The 19,953-nt window shown below is 57.8% G+C and overlaps 1 protein-coding gene across 9 annotated transcripts in view; it reads left to right on the forward strand.

The window, feature by feature from the left end:
* The window catches only part of ZNF536 (zinc finger protein 536), a 432,650-nt gene that overhangs the window by 95,258 nt on the left and 317,439 nt on the right, over positions 1 to 19,953 (forward strand). For all 9 annotated transcript variants that reach the window (XM_072749680.1, XM_072749733.1, XM_026010189.2 and 6 more), the window contains one exon: positions 19,000 to 19,116. The gene's annotated coding sequence lies outside the window, so the exon portion shown is untranslated. The remainder of the gene's footprint in view (positions 1 to 18,999; positions 19,117 to 19,953) is intronic.

The raw sequence follows: 19,953 nt of genomic DNA on the forward strand, positions 1-19,953 counted from the left end.
AGAAAGTTGGGGCACCATCGAGACCAAGCTATGGGAGTGAAGACCGTAGGCTCTTACCCAGGGGACCCCGTCTCACGCTTACAGAGATGGATCGGGGTTGCAGGTGTGGCTTCCCAAGGTTGTGATGTGGGCAGCTTCGCACGAGAGGCCCGGTGGCCACGGGAAGGGCCGGGCCGAGGCGCATCCGCGGCCTCTCCGTAGACAAACCCGTGGGGGGGGGGGGCCCACCCGGTCGCACGGTCACACGCCCGCAGGCCCGGAGAACAGAGCCTTATTGAGGAAAGTCCGAGGGGACCGGAGCAATCAGCTTACAGAGAATATTTTGGCTTCAGAGGAATGCGGTCCTGCTTGTTGAAAAACATATCCTTTGCACGGAAAACACGCATAATCCTAGTCCAACTTTGCCCTTTGAGTAAAAAAAATGCTCGGTTGGAATTTCGGAGGCGAGGGGCCAGGGAATAGGAGATGGGGAGGTTAGCAGACTCTCTGCTCATAGGCGGAAGCTCGACGGGGGTTACCTTCGTGGGGTTCCGTTCTGTAAAGGGGGACCAAGCCGTAACAGTAAGACACATCTGTCGAGGTGGGGATTAAATCACATTTCAGACGGCGCCTGATTGACGACCCTTAGAAGTACTTGCTGGAGCTGTCTCGTGCACGGACCCCGGAAGAACCAGGGCAGGACGCACGCAAAGCGTTACGGGGCCCTCTTGCCCGTCCAGCCGCCCCGGTTGGTCCGTCTGCTGCTCTCAGTTCCCAGGTCTTCAATATTCCCATGAAAACCCACACCTTTTAAATGCAGATTTATTGCCAGCAGGATATTCCGCTCTGGGGCGTGACTTAACTTACCGGGATCTGCCCTTGAGGGAGAGACTTTCTCTATCAAATTTCTGAAGAGAAATCAGAATTGATCTCAGTGTTATTGAGCTGTGCTCCTTGGTTTTTTGAAAACTATCGATGGCGTTGAACTGACCAAAATATTGCAGAATGGTGTGTTTTTGCTGATGTTTTGTGATCTCATGACTTACATGGGATGCTGTGTTTGAGAGCACGCCGTCGCGGGCCTGGGGTCCAGGAGGCGTCCGTACCCACGGCTGCGGCTCAGTCGTGACCACCCTCACCGCCAGCACCAGCAGCAGCAGCAGCACCATTTTTCCGAGTTGGGTAAATAGTAATATATTGCATAGTTTATTTTAAAAAGATTTTATTTACTTATTTGGGACAGCATGAGCTGGGGGTGGGGCAGAGGGAGATGGGGAGCCCGACGCGGGGCTGGCTCCCAGGACCCCCGAGATCATGACCTGTGCCGGAGGCAGGTGCTTAACGGGCTGCGTCCCCAGGCACCCCTGTTGCGTACTTTATTGATCACACTGCCAGGAGGCTCCGGGTGCCCACATGTTAAATATTAATTGTACTACGTCTGATCGTACTCGGGTGTGTGGCCGTTGGTATTATATTAAAATAAATTCAGTAACGTAAGCATCTTGGGCAGAAGTCGCAGAACTGGGGCGAAACCCACTCTTGGTGTCAGTTTGCTGCACGCTGGGGCTTGCGGGTGCAGGCTGGTTGGGGGCCTTTTAGCTTCGTACCTGCCTTGCAGGATTCTGGGCTGGGGGTGGCCCGAGGGACCCAGAAGGCCCTTGGCTTTGCAGCTGGGAGTTGTGAGGCCTGACTCAAGGCCTCGCTTTGCCCCCTGAATAGGGTTAGAAGAGTGGCGCTGCCGCTCTGGGCCCTAGATTCCCGTTTCCAGGAGGCGTACCTGGGAGGGCTCCCCGGGTTGACTTCTGGGTGCCCGGAGACGGTGCCCGTGACAAAGCCCGGTGGGTGGGCCTCACGGACCCTCACCTGCCCTCGGACGCAGCCCCTGGAGGCTGGGGCTCTCTCAGGGTCAGGAGGGGTCAGAAGCAGGTGTCCAGGTATCTTCCAGGCGTGCAGGTGAGCCCGTTCAGGGACCCCAGGGCTTCCCGCCGGGCGGAGCTCGGCCTGAGGGTCAGTGGGGCCCGTGCTTGAGCCGAGTTCCCGAGGTAACGCTCGGCTCCACGCTTGGGTTTGCGGGGCTCGGAGCCGGCGTGTCCTGCTCTCCCAGCAACGGACTGGGAACATCAGGCCGAGGTCGGGGACCCGGAACTCCTGGGCCACCCTGGACGGGGCGCCGTTTCCTGGGGGTGGCCCCGCGGTTCCCGGGCCGCGCTTCAGGGGCGCTTCCTGCAGGGCTGTCGGCGCGGTCGTTGCCCAGGGCGTCGAGGTCTCCGCTCCCCTGACGTCCTCATCTCCGGCAAGTTTTCTTCCACTTGACCTTGGCCGTCCAGCCCGCGGCCCTGAGGGGTGGCCTCCGCCGTCCTCCCTTCTCCCCAGCGCCGCCTTGTCCTCCGACTCGCTTCCCGTGGGCCTGGCTGTCCGCCCACGCGGCGCCTCACCGCGGTCCCCGCCGCCCTGCTCATGCTCCCCGCTGCGGGGTCCCGCCCGCCCCCGTCCCTTCCGTGTGCCCGGCCTCCTCCCCTTCCGTCACGGGCACCTGGCACAGCTGCGGCCTCAGGCGAGCTCACAGCAGCGCCTGCGCTGTGGTCGCGGCGCGTCGCACTTTACAGAGCAGCACCGTGGGGCGTCTGGGTGTCCGCGACTCCACGGTGACAGGCGTGCGGCGGCCCCGGGCCTGCTCCCCAGGCCTCACCCTCCAGAGAGGCCGCTCCGGCCCCGCCGTTCCCCTGCTTCTCGCCGCCCCTGAGGCCGCAGAGCCCTCGGGGCCTTGCTCCTGCGGCCGGTCCCCGCTGAGCCTTGGCCCCTGAGCTTCCCGGCCACGAGCCGAACCGGCGACCCCTGCCCCCCCGTCCTTCTCAGAGGAGCGGCCCCTGGCGCGTGTGCACGTACACCCCACGTGGCCCGCACACCCTTAGCCTCGCCCGCTTCCTCCGCTTGCCCTTCTGCTCCTTTGCTGGAACCATCCTTCCCCGAGGCCTTGGCTCGGACGTCCGCTCCTCAGAAAGGCCTTGCTCGGCCTCGCGGCCTCTGGCTGTCCCTCACCCCGTTGGTTCCCTCTGTGACACGTTCTTACGTCCTGGAACCCTCCTAATTTGGCTCCCGTCGCCCCCGCCCCCCGATTTAAGTCCCGTGAGGGAAAGGGCCGAATGCGCCCCGGTCCCCGCTGCAGGCTGGCACCTGGCTTGCTGCCTGACGCGCAGGAGGTACGACGCAGTCTTTGGGGAGAGCGAGCCTGCTTCCGCGATGCAGCCCCCTCCCTGGCCTGCGCCCCAGCCTCCTCTCTAGAGGACGGTGCACCCCGGAGAGTCTGGAAATCCTCACGGAGGACCCCGGGATCCTGTGGCCGCCCAGGTGGGGCTTGGGCTCTGGGAACAGCACGGCCCTGGGTCCTCGGGCTCAGAGGCTCCTCTTCTTGTCTTCCTTAGCGTCGGCCTTCCCTCTGGAGCTTTCTGGAACTTTTCTGGGTAAAGCCTGCTCGCTGCTGCAGGCCTGCCTGACGCCCAGGGCAGCGTCCCATCGGGAGCTCCCACCTGACCTGACCCGACCTCGCCACACCCTGAGCCCTACCTCTGAAAGGTGACCTGTGACTCTGCCCCAGACGCACCCGCCCCGCCGCCGGACCCCACCGAGACTAACCACAGACGACCCACCTCCCCACCCCCAAATTAGTGGACTGTGTCTGTGTTGACACATCCATTCTCACCCTAATGATATGTTTATTTAACTGATGACTGCTGTCCTCATTAGGGACTCATTGTTGAGCCTGGAATAGTGATTATTTTTGCTGATATTCCTTCTCTGCAAAGATGATTTTTTTTTTTTTTTAAAAAAACATCGCTCTTTTGGTGTGCTATGAATCCTTAATGAGGATAGTTAAATTTAAAAGAAACCCCCAAACCACCCTTCAGGTTGAAAATAGAAGTGTCTGCACAAGCAGGCTGCTAATCTGCTGATTATTGATGGACATGATTGGTGACAGACCCACAACTTTCAATAAAACGAGAGCGCCGTGCGTGCATTTGAGTGCGGTAGCAACCAGAAAAAGCAGCAGCTTAGCCAATTGGCAGTGAGGGCTTGGGGTTCCAGAACATTCTCTTCCCTTTATGTGGAGTCATAATTCCGGCGGTTTGGGTGTTGACACTGACGTCCAAGTTGGGCCCAGAGCCGCGCGGTGCTTGGGGAGGGATGGAGAAAGACGTTCATAAAAGCTTGTCCGCGGAGTCCTCAGCAAGTCCACGAGTGAACTTGCCGGCCCCTGAAGCCCGTCTTTCTCTTTCGGGATTCTAAGCAAATTCCCGGGTGGCAGGTGAGCGTTAGAGGACCAGGTGGGGCCGTGAGGACCGGAGCAGGGTCAGGGCGTGCGGGCGGGCGTGACAGCAGGTTAGGAGGAGGCGCTTCCCTAGTCGCGGCGGGGAGGTCACGGTCCCCTCGGCCCCCGTCCCCTCCTGCGTGAGATTCAGGGTGAGGACCGCGAGGTCTCCATAGGGCACGTGGGACTGGGGGCGGGGGGGGGGTGACACGAGGAAGCCACGAGGGAGCAGCAGAGGCCGGAGCATGCACAGGTTAGCGCAGCCGAGAAGGGAGCGGCCTCGGGAGCTGGTCACGGGTTCCAGTGTTGGCCGTGTGGCCCCCGGCATGTCACTCGACCCCTTGGACCCTTGTGCATGGAAGGCAGCGGGGCTCAGTGAGACGGTGGGTCTCGGGAATGAAGCTGCTGGCTCGCCACCACCTCCCGCCAGGTACGCGTCCTGTCTGGCCCCCCAAGTGCGGCCTCTCCTCTCGGCTGGGGTCCGTGAGCTCCTGGAAGCCTGGCCCCCAGCCCCTCCTTGCAAGGCGGCCCCACCCGGCCCCAGCAAGTGCTCGGTCGGTAGCGATGGGTGTCTGGTCATCGGCCTCCCTCCCAGGGCCTGGACGGGCTCCTCCGTCGCCTCTGGGCTCCCGACTCTGGGGGGACACCCGTCTCCTCTTGGCTGACACGTGCCCTGAGGCTGGGGGGCCACTTCCCGCACAGCACCCCGGGCGGTCCTTGCACGTGGACGGAGTCTTCCTCGCAGGTGCTGCCCCCGGATTGTGGTCTTGGAAGCATTTCTGCTTGTGCGCTGACCACCCGGGCTTCGGGTGTGGTCTTATTCTCTGCCTTGGTCCTCCACGGGTCCCCTCCAGCGTTGCCACCGCCGCCCAGCATCGGGCCAGCCTGTGGCCCACAGGGCCCGGGGCGGGCTGACACCCACCCACTCGGACTGTCCCCACCGACTGAACTCCCCCTCGGTGTGGCTCCAGGAGCAGACCCAGGGGCAGAGCCGTGGACGGACAAGGGAACACGGGCTGGCCAGCCCTGACTGTGTCCCACACTGGTTTAGATTCCAGTATGAGCGTTGGGCAGGGCCCGAGTGTGGGGGACCGCGTCTGGCTAGAGGGACCCACCGCGTGCTCACTGCTGGGTTTCCCATCTGTGTCTCTGGAAGGTGCCCTCCCGGAGGCCAAGCACCAAGTCTGACCGTTCGCGTTGCTCTCTGGGCGTCTGGCACGCAGCAGGTGCTCCCCGGAAGCATTGAGAATGAATGAATGAATGAATGAATGAATGGGACGCCCATGGGCGGGATGCAAAGGGCGCCTGGAAGCCAAGGGGGGAGCCGGGGCAGCCTTGCCCGAGGGACGGTGGGGGCCACGGCCGTGGAGTTCGGTGGCTGGCCGCGGGCCCACGAGCCTTGGCCTGTCGGGGTTTCTCCGGAGCCACGCGCTCGGGCTGCCCTTCGAGGCCCCGCTGGCTGGGAGTGGGGCGTGCACAGAAGCGGGGAGCGGCGGGGAGGCCTGGAGGCGGCCCACGGGCGCGTCCGGGCGGCGAGGTGGACTCGGGGGGCTGCAGGAGGCTGCGTGCCTGCGCCCGGGACGTGGTGGGGAGCGTCTCGGCAAGGTCAGCGGAGGCCAGCGCCCGGGCCGGGGAGTTCAGCTGTGACCCCTGATGTTATTTTAAGGTGGTGGCTTTTTCATATTTAATTATGAATGAAATTGCATTTGAGGATCGCAGCTGATGACGGCGTGTGGTTATGCTGTGTGGGCTGCTTTCAAAATAGCTCACCCCAAACTTCATTAGTGATTAGTTCGAGGAAAGTGCAGCCTGACCCGCCAGCGTTTCTCATGCCGTCTGTACCCGGGCCGTGGGAGCTCGGAAGGGCGGGCGGCCGTGCGGCCCCTGGCTCCTGGGTCTTGTGCCTGCAGCCTCGTCCTGGGGACCTCGGTGACTCCCTTGTGATGCTGCCCCCCCCCCCCCCCAGGGAACTAGTCTCTGCGATGGGAGCTTGGACCACCCTGAAGGGGACTGATGGAAACCCCTGCCTGTGGCTCCGCACTGCCAGGGAGGCCGGGCCTGGCGCTGGACGCGCCCCGCCGGGCCGCTTGGCCCACTGAGTTGGGCCGCTGAGCCGAACGGCTGGCGCCCCCAGTCTCCCGGCTTCTCCTAAATATGGTCAGTGTTTGTCGTGCCTCCTACCGCTGTCTGCATGGACTGGAGATCTGGGCTTGGCCCCCCTCCTCTCTCTAGACTTAGTGTAAACCCTCGTCGCAATCGAGATTAGCCTCGGCGAGCAGTACACACGGGTTGGCAACAGCCGCGGGTCCCAGCAGCGCCCCTCGCGCGGCAGCGAGCACGACACGCCAGCGCTTGTGCCCGCTCCTGTTGTGAGACCCCCTTCCCGATCCCGGCTGGGGCATCACCGCGGTCGAGGCGGGGTCCGGGGTCTCACCCCCCCCAGCCACCCCTCCCACCTGCTGCAGTTCAACGGGTTGACCTTCGGAAGGTGGCGCATCCCCGAGCCTCTTTATTTTCCTGGTATCTGTGTTTTGGGGATAAAGGGGACGATAGAAATTAAATATTGCGAAGGAACTGAGCACCGTCTGGGCTCCCGCGAGACCCCGGGGTTGCCCTTCGGCTGCCCTGGTGATGACGGTGGCGTCGACGACCCACAGGTGGCTCAGTGGCGGGGAGCCTGAGAGCCGGGCCTCGACTCCTAGTCCTGCCACTTCCTGGGGACTCAGCCTCGGGCCAACGCCTCACCTGCCCGTCTGATAGCATTTCGGGGTGAGGGTGCGAGCCCGCCCACGGCCAGCATCATCAGCCACTGGTGACCGTGGGCTCCGATGCTCAGGACTGTGACCCGTGTCGCCCGAGTGGCTGTGCGACCTTGAGCAGGGTGCGTGACCTCTCGCAGCCTCAGTCGCCCTACGATGAAGCGGGGTGCCCAGCCCGAGGGGCGCCCGTGCGTGAGGACGTGGGGCCGCCGTGCTGTCCCCCCCAGGCCGCCCAGCTCCGTAGCTAAGTAACCCTGGCTGATGTGTGGCTCTGACGGCGGTGCTCGCGGGAGGGCTGCGTGTGCCGCCTCCTCCTTCGGGTGACAGCTGTTTCCAGGCAGATGCCTCCCCCGTGTTCTGGAGCCGTGAGGAAAGGGGAGAGCGTCCCAGATTTAAATTTGGAATGCGCGCAGGATCACGCCAACCCGCGGGGCCCACGGGCTGGGGGATGTTCGGGCTCCGGCCACCGGGACGTCGGGCCTGCCGTGCGGCCTGGGCCGGGGTTGGGCTCTGGACGCACCAGGGGCTGGGGGTGGGGGGCACCCAGAAGGGCTTGTGGGGCCGGGCAGCGGCCGTGGACCGTGTGCGGCCGTCGGGGGGCTCTCCAGCGTGACGCTCGGGGGAGGTGTGCGCGCCTCGGGAGAGGGGGCAGTGTGGGGTCAGGCCTGCGTCCCAAGGGTCCCCCTGCCCCCTGCAGTGCCCTCTGGCCTCGGGGGCCACCCCAGGACCTTGCTCAGCCCTGGGCACAGATCTGCTCAGGACGTGCTGGCCTTACCAGGTCCGGGTGAGGGGCCCTAGCCCCGAGCAGGCTTCCTCCTCGGAGCCTCAAAGCCGCTCACAGAGCCAGACGGGCCCCGGGGGAGGCCTGTAAGGCCTCTGAGCTGTGGGGTGGAGGGAGGGGCCCTGGGACATGGGCGGGAGGCTGCAGAGAGGCGTGGGACGGGGTTGAGGGGGCCGCTGTGGACGGGGGTCCTCCCCTGCCCTGGGCATCTGCGTAGGCCTCAGGACTCCCACCTTGGGGTCTGCGGGGCTGCAAGCTGCATGAGTCCAGTGCAGGTCGTCTCATGTGCCTCCGTCACCCCAGGAAGGGCGGCCGGACCCCCAGCCAAACCGGCCCCAGGCCCCGGGCGACCCTACCTGCCCTGTCCCCGCTCCAGGAGCATCTGCTCCCTTAAGGGGCAGCGTCGGGAAGAGGGGCCTCTGGTCACACCCGGCCGAGGGGCTGATGCACGGTCTCCCTCACTCTGAGCCTCTCCTGGGGCGGGAGACGTTCAGACACCCCCGCACGCACCCCAGGCCCAAGTAGCTCCCGCTCGGGGGGAACAGGGGCCAGCTCGCCTGCCCAGGAAGCCCAAAGCCTGTGGCCACACTGGAGGTTATTGGTCTGAGGTGGCCTCAGGGGACGAGGGCAGGTGCTAAGCGGCCCTCCGGGACACATCTGGGGCGGCAGTGCCCTCCCTGATGGGAGACTGCACTGGACCCAGCATCTCCGTCCCCCCTCCCCTCTGCGGGCTGCAGTGTCGTCAGAGCTCCGGGATGGATTCCCCGCACCGCCCCCTCCAGCTCCCTGGCCCTCGTGCATCCGAGACGGACCCTCCCAGGGAAGGACAGTTTCCCTGTCGCATCTTCGAGGGGTCTTTCAGCTGCCCAGGCACCCTCGCGTCCCCCGGGAGCAGAGGGGAGGCGGCAGTCTCTAGGTTGTCACGGCCTCGTACCTGCGTCCGTACACAAAAATAAGCCCGAGCGCTCTTCCGCGGCGTGCCATTTGCTGCCTATTTTTAACTCGTGCATGCAGGGCCCCAAAGAAAATTCTGCGAGGAAGTAAGAGCGTATTGAGGTCGCCGATAGACAATCACCGCAAAACCTAAGGTAATTGCGGAAATGACATCCCTTCTGGAAGGAGAGTGTCTGGGAGAGAGGGTCACTTTTGCAACAGGCACCGCGAGCCTTCGCCGTCGCTCATCTCCCGCCGCCGCGCACTTAATTCGGTTCCAGCCATGTCAGGAAGATTTGAGAGAGAGAGAGAAAAAAAAAAAATCCCACCATTAAAGACGTGCTCTTTGTTTTTTCAATCTGTGACCCCAGAAATCTCTTTAGCAAGCCATGGTTCAGTGAACTGGCACACAGCAGCCGTTGAGCAGTGGAAAAAAATCATAAAACAGATGGAAGCTTTACATTTTTGTTTAGTTTTTAAGAGCAGTTTTTATAACATCGCTTAAAACCATTCTGATGCATCATACTGTTTACACTCAAAGCTTTGTAGCTAAGATGTTTACAGTATGGAGAATGTTTTAAGATATTTTATAGTTATGATATTTGGATAATTGGCAAGGAAAAAAATAGTTTGTTGAGATTGCAGTGATGTTGGTGATCGTGAAGTAACTTATGAGTCTCAATAAATATGTCCAGTTTGGTGGAAAGTACAAACTCACTTAAAACAAAACAACACAAGAGGGAATATCTTTTTAGTGAAATCATTTCCTTTTCTTAATCAAAAGATGACAGGCAAGGCTTTAGAGCTCCCATCTGCGAGGCACCGCGCCACGGCCCCGAGCCCGCGGCCTCTCCTTCCGTGATTGATAGCTGCTTCCCATCGGCCCGTTGCTATTCCGCGGGAGTTCGTGCAAACACCGAAGTTAATAATAAGGCTCCGTTTGGGCCCGGCCACCTTAAGACAAACCCCGGGTCCCCCACCCACCCGCCCCCCCGCCCCCATATCTCAGGGCAGTGGAACTTGCAAAAGAGATTGTTTTTAATGTCAAAGAATTTATGCAGAGCCAGGATTTGGAACTCCTTTTTTTTTTTTTTTTTAACTGCCCAAAATGGCATTAATCAAAAACAATAACTCCTTTTAACTTTTCTAAGTGCTCCGGAGGAAAGTATGAAATAATCTGTGTGTGGGCCACGAATGCGGAGAATGCAAACATTTCACAATAAACATGTTTAAATGAAAGTCCCTGGCAAGATAGTCTGAAAGATAGTACATGCTGGGTTAATTAATGCAGACTCATAAAAATAAACCTCACTTTTAAGATTTGACCAATAAAAATCATTAGCATATTTGGATCAGTTGACTTTATGTATACATTGAACTTCTCCGCTGCAAATTGTCCTTGGAATGCCTGGAAACAGATTTCAGCTTAAAGCCTGACCCCCTCTTCTCTATCTGCTGTTTGTGCTTCCAATACAGTGATACGATGATTTATTCAGGTTTTATCTGTTATACCTGCAATTGATCTACCGGTGATGGGATTAGATTTATCATTTTGGTTGTATAAATCATGGTCAGATAGCCAGAAAAATGTTTAGTCGCACAAAAATCCCTATTGTTTGCTTACAACGTAGCACGTTTGATTTTTTGTTATAATCAAATTACGATAGCACGTTATTTTTTGCTCTCGAGGCGAGTTCGCTTGTGCCGCCCTAAAGCGAGTCACTTCGGCCCGTCCACGGAGGCTACCTTTTTATTTTTTTTTAAGATTTATTTATTTTATGATAGACATAGAGAGAGAGAGAGAGGCAGAGACACAGGCGGAGGGAGAAGCAGGCTCCATGCAGGGAGCCCGATGCGGGACTCGATCTTGGGACTCCAGGATCGCGCCCTGGGCCGAAGGCAGGCGCTAAACCGCCGAGCCACCTGGGGATCCCCAAGGCGACCTTTTTAAAACAAGTGTTTTCCTGAAATCGCGCCGGCAAACGAATGTCGACTTCGGGGTGCGGATCGGGCAATGTTCTGAGCTTCTGCTAAATTAGGAATCACCCGGTTTTTTTTTTTTTTTTTAAATTTTTTTTTTTTAAATTTTTTATTTATTTATGATAGTCACAGAGAGAGAGAGAGAGGCAGAGACACAGGCGGAGGGAGAAGCAGGCTCCATGCACCGGGAGCCTGATATGGGATTCGATCCCGGGTCTCCAGGATCGCGCCCTGGGCCAAAGGCAGGCGCCAAACCACTGCGCCACCCAGGGATCCCTCACCCGGTTTTTCTAGAGCCTGATTACACTACGGCAGGGTCCGGCGTTAGGCTGTGCTCCCCGTACAGGGAGGGACAAACGGCCACAGAGACCCCCGGTATGACGCTCACCGCAAAACGCAAGTCATTTCAAGGCCCTGAGCCTGGAATCGCTGAGCCCGGGAGGAGGAGGTCGGGACCGTCCACGCGGTGCAAGTCTGAACCCAAGAGAACGCCGCACCTGAAATCCTTACGGGAATGAAAACGACCCGACACAGGGTATTGAGGGAGAAGCTCCAGGATGAGTTTAATTGTATCCAACACTATTGGCAGCTTATTTTGAACTAATGTGCAGTAAAATTGCCCAGAGCAGAACAACTCAGAGGAATGAGAAAACACATTTTTGTCATCGTTGGTTCCTTGCTGGTTTGCTCTCCTCGAGACAGCGGGCCGAGCGCAGCCGAAGAAGTGGCTGGGTCGTGGGCTCGGCTGGGGGCCGGGGGGCCGGGGGCCAGGCCCGTGCGGGGCGCCGGGCGAGCCCTTCCGTGGTCGCGGCGCGCTGGCTTGCCCGGAGCCCCACGCGTGCCCGCCCCCAGGAGCGCCGCTCCCCGCAGCTTTCTGGACGAGGCCTTCCGGGTCCGAGGGGCCCGCCAGACTGAGCAGCGTGGCCTCATACCCTCCATCCGTCCCCGACACTCATCATCGCCTGTTTTAGGGAGCACGTGCTTCCGCCTCCCAAGTGGACCTCTGCGCCCGCCGGAGCCTGCGGGTGACCCTCAGCGCATGCTCCTCCCTCCTCCAGGGGAGCCCCTACCCCGGGGGCCGGTGCCTTCCTGCAGGCGAAGAGGGAAGGGGCCACGTGCGTCGCCGTCGGGGGACCCAGGGGCGGCCCGAGCCTCGGGGCGGTGGGGCGGAGGCTCCCACACGCTCGCGTGGATTGGCGTGGATTGGCCGTGGCGCAGGCCCAGGGTCCCCACCACGTTTTCGAGGGAGTTCCTGCCGATCTAGTTTGTGTCCGCGAAGTGGCTGGACTCTGGAGGGCGGACCCTTAGATGCAGAACCTGGGAGGTGCTGACCTGTTCCTGGAGAAACCGGGTGCTGCCCAGGACCCAGGCATGAACTTCTGCTCCTGAGGAGGTGGCACCTGTGGGTGCTGGGGGGCGGCTGGGAGGAGGCAGGAGGCAGGTCCCCCCCACGTGCACCGTTTCAGGACTTTTCAAGGGGACGTGTCGATGTGGTGGTGGTGGTGGCCACGTGGAGGGGTGAGGAGCGTGGAGGGCGTGAGCCGAGGCCAGGGTGGGACTCGGGAAGGAGTCCGGGGGGGCGGCCCAGCCCTCGGAGCCCATGGCTCCCGGGCCCCACGCTCGAGGCCTTCCTCCAGCTGTGGGTCTCAGACCGGGGACCCAACGTGCGCCTCCTTCGTGCCAATGCTGGGCCTCGTGTCCCTCCCCCTCCGGGCCGCCAGCACCTGCCACAGCCCGGAAGCTGGCGCAAGTGGTCATCCACCTTGTATGGGCCTCGGGCACTCAATTCCCCCATGGCCTCTGGGTTTGATCCCCAAACTGTACACTTGGGAGCGTCCAGGCATGAAGGGAAGAGACTCCGGAGGTTGACGGTGGGCTGGTGGTGCGGCCGGGCGAGGACCCCCTGGCCTTGCCCCCGTGCCGCTCTGCTTGCCCGGCTCGGCGTCTGTGCGCCCACGTCCTGTCGGGGACACGTGATCGATGGCCAGGTCAGTGAGACCCCCCCCTCCTGCTGGCGGATCGTTTGGTGTAACAACAGCAGCGTCGGCCAACTCTGTGCCGGGCACGTTGTTTCAATTAATTAATCATTAGTTAATTATCTCACTTAATGCAACTCTTGCAACAACCCTTTAGACAGGTGCTACCATCACCCCCCACTTTAGAGCTCGGGCCCCGGGGACCCGGCCAGGTTTTAGGTGCTGGAGTCAGAAATGTGGTGGAGGAGGATTCTCCCCCGGGCGCCTCCCCCGCAGTTGGTGCGTCCTGGGTGCGCCCTGCACTGTCTCCCCCGTGGCGGGAGGTGACTTCAGACTCAACGTGGCTGTCGGTACAGCAGGACACCCCCCCCTTACACATTAAGTGAGGAGTAAATAAATACTGTTTTTTTTTAAATTTAGGGCACTGGTATATAAAATTTCCCTTTGAAACACATTGATTTAAGGAGCCCTGTGAGTCAATTTTAAGAAAAAAATCGCAGCTAGTTAACGGCACAGGTGTAAGCAGGGGTGGCCGGGTGAAGGTGGGACTCAGGTGATGGAGATTTGGGCCTGGTAGTCGCTCGTCTAGTTAAGGTGGGAGGAAAGGGGGAAACACAGGAGTTCCCGTCTTCCATCTGGGAGGTGACCTCTGACGGGGTCCTATGGCCAGTTTATTTCGGGGAGGGTCGCAGGTGTCCACGTTTCCCTAACGCGTACCTGAGGCAGCAGCTCTTGAGCTGCCCACAGGGGCCACAGACCCAAGAAGCCTGTCGTCTTCGCCAGGGCTCATGCCTGGGTCTGAGTCTGGCTGCCCCCAGGGGAGCTGGCCCCTCGCTCGGAATTAGTGGCAGGGCCGGAAGCAGAAGAGAGGAGCCGGTGGCTGATCGGGGCTGGAGGCACCTCTCTAGCTCCTGGGCCGCAGCGTGACACCAGGTTGACGAGGTGCTGATGACCGTCCCGGCATGGGCCCGTGGGCCTGCTGACCACCAGGCATCCGGGACGCGTCTCCCCGTGTAACCGTGACTGTTGTCGTAATGAAACGGGTCCCCGGCCATCCGGAGGCTGCTACCTTGACCGTCCTCAAAGTGGCTTCCACGGCACCCCGGGAGTTCCAAGGAGAGCCGGTGAGAGCCGGAGGAAGGGGAGGCGGCCCCGGGCTCTGCTCGGCAGCCCCGCGGGAAGATCTCCCTGGAAGGGGACTATGCTATAGGAAGTGCTGAGAAACCACCGTCGAGACCAAGTTCTCGGTTCCGTAGGTAGGGGACCACGTTCCGCAGAAGAGCAAAGACCTCAAAGGTGAACTCTGGGTCGTCGTTTTGAGTAGAAAATGTCCACATCCAGGCAGATCATGGAGCTTGGTAGAGGACGTACCCGGAGGGAGTCAGGAGGGTGCCTGCGGTCTCATCCCTGCTTCGGAGAGCCTGGCCCCCGGCGCCTCTGGTAGGGCAGGTGTCCGCCTGGGAGCAGGCCCTCCGTGGGCAGGGGACCCAGGAGCCCGAGGGCGGATCTGCTCGGCGCGCTCGACCACGACGGCCAGTAGTCGAGGGCTACCTGGCGCCGGACCCTGGGCTGCGCACTTTTGGATGCTTTATCTCCGTTGGGCGGATGAAGCAACGGAAGCCCGGGGGATGGTGTGGCTTGTCCACTTCGGTGTGCCCCGGGTGCAGGCGTCAGACACACCTGGCCGGCTTCTCTCATCCCCCAGGTTCAGCCAGGAGGCGGGGAACACGTGTCTCCCTCGTGAGCCTGGGAGACTTTGTGCACGGTCCTGCGGGCCGCCCCACTCGGCTCCTGGGAGTCCGTGTTTGTTGAGATACGGGAGGGATACAGGATGGGCGACCAAACCCCGTGACAATAAAGACCTCACGTACTGTTTCTTGTCTGAGGTCCCGCCGGCTGGGCGTGCGGGCACGTGGGAGCACACGTGCTTGGGACAAAGCTACCGGCGGCCTTCATCCATCCCCTCGGGAGGTGCTTTTGCATTTACGTATGTATTTTTGCCTTGACGCGTTAATTTCTGCCTTTATTAACTTTGTGAAGACTCTTTTCGCCCTCCCTTCTCTCCCCACCCCTGCACCGATGCGTGCCTTTGTGCATTCGCTCGCTTCTTCACCTGTCCGCTCGTGCATGCGTTAGTTCATTCGTTCAACAGATGAAACACTTGGAAATGAATTCAAGCCTTTGCGGGGAAACGTGGACCAGTTTAACCATGACCCCGGGTAGACCCCGGGCGTCTTTCTCATCATTGGGTGTGTGGCACCCAGTGAAGTCAGATGCGTCGTGGGGGGGCCCCGAGAAGGCGCTGCCGGCCTGTGAGGCACGGCTAAGCGTGTGCCGCTTGTGTGCAGGGGGTGGGGGGTCTGTGAGGCCTCCCTCCCCAGGGCTTCCCCACTGCCTGAGAACGTATAGGGTCCCCCCAGGACCTCCTCACCAAATCTCGCGACCCTGAATCGTCCTTGGGCTGCTGCTGCGATGTGAGGCCAGGTGAAATCCGTGGCGGGGAAGCCATGGGCCGTTCTGTCCAGGAAGCAGGACCGTGGTGTGACACGGGGCACGGAGGGGCATACGTGGAGGGGGCAGGAGATACAAGGAAGGGCGTCGTGAGGATGAAGCAGATACCAGGGGCCCCGTAGAACTCGCATTTCCTTCTCCCGCCGAGGTTTCCGTGCATTTTCCCTGTTTTGAATGTCGCGTTACCAACGATCGGTGGGTGGTGGGTGGGAGGAAGGCCGCGCGGGGCCCGTGTCCCTGGCTGAGCTTCTGTATCTGGAAACACAGGAACCATAAAATGCAATGCACAGGCGAGGTGAGATTTCTAGCAACAGTCGTGACGTCGTGTGCAAGCCAGGCTACGGGCGAGAGCGCTTTGCACTTGGACGTGGAGGATGTGGGGACGGCCCTGCCTCCGCCAGGTGGAGTTGGAGTCGTGACCTGGCCGGGCTGCTCGGATGGCTCAGCGCGGACGTCTTGTGGTTTGCTGAGAGGCCCGCCCGCTCGCTGCCCCACTCGGCGTTCCTCACTGTGCACGACTCCAAACGCACGGAGCTGTTTTCCGGCTGTACAGGCGGTGTTCCCGGGGTCCGGCTGCACGGGTCCCTCGGACGCGTAGAACGTCGGCCGATGGCTTTCATACAGGCCCCTTGCGTGGGGCGTCTGTTGGTCCCACAAGGTGCTTCCAGCCCTTGCCACGCTGTGAATGCTTCCCTGACTCCAGGGAAGGCGGCGTGGGTGGCCAGCTGGAGCTCCCCCTGCACCCGGCACCCTGGACTGTGCTGACCTCCCAAACGCCGTCTTTCCCCCCGGTACTCCCGAGCCCCCCCCCCCGCCACCCTCAGGCAGCCAAGCCACTACTAGGTGGCCTGTGGGACCCCTGTACCAGAACCCCACCCCTTAAATCTCAACTCATGGCCAATCGAAAGAGTTCTTACTACCGCCGGTTCCCTAGGCAACCAAAGCGTCTCCTTGCGAAGGACTCCGGGAAAGGGGAAGAAGACGCCCGGGCTCGGGGTCCCCCCCACCGTGCGTCCATCCTCCACGCACCTGGGCGCCCACCCCTGCCCTCCCCGTCCCACCGTCCCTTCCCTTATTGCTCTGCTTGGTTTAAAGCACACAGCCATAACCACTCGGGGCAGCCAGCAGCATGGCCGGATGTAATATTAATTTCTTTTCTGGTTTATTTGTGAGGGAGTCAACCATATAAATCACTTTGAGCCACTAAGAAAGTGGAATTGCGTCTCGAAAAGGGAGAAGCATGGCGCGTTACCATTAAAGTCTCAGAAGAATATGCGATGGGCTTGAGGTTCCTCACGTGGGTGTAGTTCTGTTAACCTTGCTTTAGATTACGTGAAACGCTCAGAAAGTTTTTTTTTTCTTCCCCCCCTTCTCCATTTTAGTGGGAAGCGTTGGGTACCCATCAGCGGCAGATCATTAGAAAGTCTGGTGTCTGCTGGACAGTCTCCTTGTAATGCCATTTTTCATGACTTGTTTAATTAACAACCATTTTTGACCTAGACTTGTTATAAAAGTGTTACTATTCTCTCCTGCTAAATTATGTCTAATGAACATATTTGCATGTTATCAGATACAGCAATATATCATTTCGAATTTTGGCGTTTAAGCCTGCATCACTCAAAACAGCTTTTGTGGATTAGTAAGCAGGTGAAATAAAAAATCTCATTTCATATCTGACATTAATAACTTTCAGGGGGAATGAGCATTGGCATTTATGTCTGGACCAGAATCGAGCCCAATGTCCTAGAAACACAAGGGCAGCAGACAAACCTACTCACCAGATAGGAAAATAAATCATGCATAATGCAGAATTTCTACCTTACATGTTAATTAATGTGTGCAATCAATTACTGATGTTACAATATGAGAAAGAAACTGGTAGGGAATGGGGTAATAAAAAATACCTATAGATTTATCTGCTTCTTTTTTCTATTTAAACAAATAGTCTTCAAGCCTGTGAATGCTGTGTTGAGACATGCTCTGAATAATAAGCATCATAAAATCTAATCAGATTTATAAGAGGAATTGATTGTTGTGGCAGGAGGAGAGGGTGGAAAATAAGCCGAAATTTAAGTGTTAATTTTTATGCTAATCCACAGTGGCTTCATATGAAGCAATTTTGTTCTGCGCCACAAATATAAAATTGTCCCTTGCAGAGAAATGTCAGCTTGCTAGACCTGAAAGCAGTAATTTATTAGGTATGTTTCTATTAGTATGTGTCACAGTTGTTAGCAGGCTATACACACAATGGTGCTTCATACTTATCCTCCGAGTCTCAGAATGTTTCAGCTCAGTGGCTGGAACGTGGGGCATTAATACATTATCATATGCGGGGTGGTCTGTGCCCTGTGGACAAAAGGCTATTTAATACAATTTAATGTCATTCTGAGAAGAAGTGGAAAAATAAAGACGGGGAATAAAATGGCATCTGTGTGTTTCACAGTGCACTCATGCACAAACCCTCAGTTTAAGAGGTATGACATTTCTGCCAAGAAAAAGAATAAAACTGGGGCATTTTTTTTTTTCTTTTATAACCTGTTCCCCACTGCAGTATTTTCTAAATGCTATTAAGTGATCGATTTACACGGCCCCGTGATGATGTCATCCATAAGGAGGGGAATGCAGATGACAGCAAAATACTAGTGACAGTGACCTTGTTTCAGAATCCTTGGAACCCTGTCAGCGTTGCTTCCAGTATATGGTTTCAAAGAATGTACTTTTTGGACAATATCTAGTTACTGGGTAGTGAATTAATGGAGTTAAGGCTCTGATGCAATTCACATATAGGTCAATTACATGCGCCAACATCTGCTCTGTCACTATCATTTGCATATAGCATTCATATGTTAATGATGCCTCTTTTAACTCAAGTAATATATTTAAAAAACAAGATTTGCATATCAGTTTGGATCAGTATATTACAAGCAATTTATCATTTTCTCCTTCTTGTTATGATTTTTAAGAACAATATCTTGAGTGATGGCTGCTATATTTGAGCACGGCTCTGATTTATACAAGAAGCCCTTCAGTGGGAAAGCTTCCATTCTAAAGCTGCTTAAAGCCTTATAAATCAATAATGACACAGATGGACTGGTGATAATCTATTTAGAATGCCTGATAGCAAATATTGTTGTACAGATGATTAGAGTGGTAACTGTTTTAGCAGAAAGCCTCGCCTCTCTTTGTAAATGGTAAGTTTGAACCAAAAAAAAAAAAAAAGGAAAAAAAAAAGAAAAAAAGTGCTCTCGCACGCAGGCGGACTTGGTGTCAGGAAATCTCCGCGCCGGGGTCTGGATTGCAAAGGGGAGAACATGGGGGAAGAACAAAGGGACTTCCCGCGCTCCTGCCAATATAATCATATCAATCCCTGTTTCTTTAACAAAACAGGACCTCTTAATGGAATTGTGTCTTCAGGTGTAAATAGCATTAAAAGCTGCCTCTCCTCTCCTCCTTGCCCTGATACAGCGCGAGGAGTGGGGAAAATAAAGTGGAGGTTGTCAGAAGTGGCAGCTGCTTGGAATCCTGATAAATATAAGCTTTTATTGATCTGATGAAAATGAAAGATCCCAGTGCTAGGCAGTATTTAGCTTCTTGTCTACAGCACGTCACCGGTGGCCTTGCATTGGGATAGATTTTCATTCTCCTACACCGGATTTGATTTCATCTTTAACCTTTTCAGTTGAATTTCCTTGACCTCTGCATATTGCTGTGATTTGGTGAATTTGTTACATTTCACTTTACATCATTTCTTTCTCTATTTTCCTTTTGTGATAGGGGAGCCGGGACGCCCCTCTGGCGATCTGTCAGTGCCTGGATCAGCCGCATCCTTTCTGGGGTATTTTGTTGCCAGACTGACAGTCCTTAAGACAAGTATGCAGTTAAGCTGCTAAGGTAAGTCTTACGATATTAGAACTCTTTGCCCTGGACGCACATCATCCCCTCCTGCCTTGTGGAGTTGGCCTAACACAGATCCCAACCAAAGGGCCCTTGGTTTTGTCCTCCTGGCCCGGGCGGGGGGCGGGGGGCGTCCCCCAGCCTCGCCCGCCGCCCGCCACCTGGCCAGGATGGTCCACCTGCCTGGAGGCTCTGGGTGCGAGGCGGCTGCTGGAGGCGGTGGCTGGCGGCTGGCCTGGCGGGACCATTCCCCGCGGGGCGGGGGGCGGCCTTCCTTCGTGGTTTGGGTGTGTCTGGGGATGGGTAGGGAGGGGGGGGGAACAAAGGAATCGGGGAGCGGGGGTAAGAAAAGGTGATTTCCCCCTCCGTGGCTTAATTCCCTTCTCAAGTTTTCTTCTGGGATAAATCTGAGGCTTCCGTTCGCAATCCCGAGGTGCCGCTAACCTATTCTGGTTCCGAGAAAGGGCCGCTGTTATTCTGAGTAGTTTTGATACAACCAAATCAAAGTGAAGATTTGAAATAGCTTTTCTGAAAGCCCGAGCTGAAGTCATAAATTATTCCGCACCATGATTCCTTCTGATAGTAAAACCATACCTCCTCGGCCTGACATCGCTGCTGAAATGTGGAAAAGTGAAAGTTAAAAATAAAATGAAACATTTAAATCTCGGCTGTTGAGAACCTCCGATAGACGGCAAGGCCAGTCGATAAAGGCCCCTATCAATTAGGCTCCTCCCGTTGCCGTCCGCCCCGGTTTCTTAGCCGCTGCACAGGTGCGGGGCGGGACCAGGAGCCGGGCGGGGAGGACGTGGGGTGCCGCGACGTGCTTGGTGCCGG

This window comes from Vulpes vulpes, chromosome 1, assembly GCF_048418805.1.
Source record: "Vulpes vulpes isolate BD-2025 chromosome 1, VulVul3, whole genome shotgun sequence".
Lineage (NCBI taxonomy): Eukaryota > Metazoa > Chordata > Mammalia > Carnivora > Canidae > Vulpes > Vulpes vulpes.